Source organism: Palaemon carinicauda, chromosome 8, assembly GCF_036898095.1.
Source record: "Palaemon carinicauda isolate YSFRI2023 chromosome 8, ASM3689809v2, whole genome shotgun sequence".
NCBI classification, from domain to species: domain Eukaryota; kingdom Metazoa; phylum Arthropoda; class Malacostraca; order Decapoda; family Palaemonidae; genus Palaemon; species Palaemon carinicauda.
Window position 1 is genome coordinate 51,116,058 of NC_090732.1, and position 1,859 is coordinate 51,117,916.

The following is a 1,859-nucleotide window of genomic DNA, read 5'->3' on the forward strand; positions in this document are numbered from 1 at the left end:
GTGATGGAAGTGCCTTTGCGTTCCTGTTATAGTTTTTCCGGTACTTCTGTTGTCTTTGTTGTATGTTACCTGTAACTTGTGTACTTGGTACTACTATAGGCTTTAGCAGCACTGGTGCAGTTGGCAGTTTTGTCACTGGACATCAGCTTCTGGGCTGGGGAAGTGTCTGGATTGGGTGTATTTTCAAACATCAGCAGACTATAGTAGAACTTACTTTGATCTCCATTGACTTTCTCCATCATGTGGCGAACAGTCTGATTGGACTTTTCTACTTTCCCATTGGACTGATGGTAGAGAGGACTTGTTGTTTCGTGGATAATACTCCAGTCTCGGACGAAATCAGCGAACTTGTGACTCCGGAACTGAGGTCCGTTGTCTGTTAAAAGCTTCTCTGGCATTCCATGCACAACGAAGATCTTTGATAATTTGTCAATAACTGACTGGCTGTGGGTATTTCCCTGTAATTCTTCCACTGCTATGAAATCACTGTAGTAGTCTGTCACTACGAGGAAGTCTCGATCGCGACATTGGAGTAAATCAGCTGCTATCGTCTGCCATGGCCTTGTAGGTATAGCATGTGTAATGATCGGCTCTTTCTGCTGTAGTCGGCGATTTTCTTGACAGTAGGCACACTTGATGATCATGTCTTCGATTTGACTGTTCATTCCTGGCCAATAGACTATATCGCATGCTATCTGCTTACACTTGGCGATGCTAAGATGCGACTCGTGAATAATCTTCAAGATCAAATTCTGCATGGTTTTAGGAATTACCACTCTGTTGCCCTTGAACACGATCTCATCCATCACGGCTAACTCATCACGTGAGTCCCAATATGGACATACTTCTGGAGGCACATTTTTTCTGTTTTCTGGCCATCCTTGTTTTATCACCTTTATGAGCTCTTGTAGTGTTTTGTCATTCTTTGTCGTCTCCCGCAACTCCTTCTGCCTCGGTTCGGTGAATGCTGTCAGGCCTCTAACTTCTATAGCAAATACATCTTGATAATTGACGCTGTTTAGGAGTCTTGTATCCGTTGCTGGCAAGAAGGCACGACTGAGGGCATCCGCTACTGGGACGTCTTTCCCTGACTTTCTGACGATGTCGAAGTCATAGTGTTGAAGAGCCATCCTCATTTTCTGTAGCCGTAGAGATACTTGGTGTAGCGGTTTGTCCATAATTCTGACAAATGGAAGGTGATCAGTTTCTACTGTAACATCAGATCTTCCATAGACATAAGTGTGGAATTTCTTGAAGCCAAAGACGATGGCTAGCATCTCTTTTTCTATCTGGCTGTAGTTCTTCTCGATCTCGGTGAGGGCCTTGGAAGCGTAGGCGACTGGCTTTCCTCCTTGTAAAATAACTGAACCGAGTCCAGCTTGTGATGCATCGCTGCTTAGCGTTATGGGCTCTGTTGAACTGTAGTGTCGCAAAATTGGAGCACTCGTCATCATCTCCTTGAGAGTTTTGAAGGCGGCTCTATGCGCATTGTTGAAGAAGAATTTGAAGCCTTCATCATTGCTTTCTTTGATGAGGTTCCTAAACGGCTCCGTCACAGTCGACAGGTTTGGCAGGAACTTACATGTGTACGTCACCGTGCCTAGTAGAGTCTGGACATTGGCGATAGACGTCGGCTCCGGCATATCAGTCACTGCTTTAACCTTCGAGACATCAATTATCACGCCGTCCTTCGTAAGCCTGTGTCCGATGTATGTGACTTCTTCGGCACACAGCTTGGTTTTCTGTCGGTTTAGTGTCAGATTTTTCTCTCTGCATCTCTTTAACACTTGTTCCAATCGCTGGTCATGGGTTTCTTTGGTCGCTGCATGCACCAGGATATCATCCATTACTATCTCAAC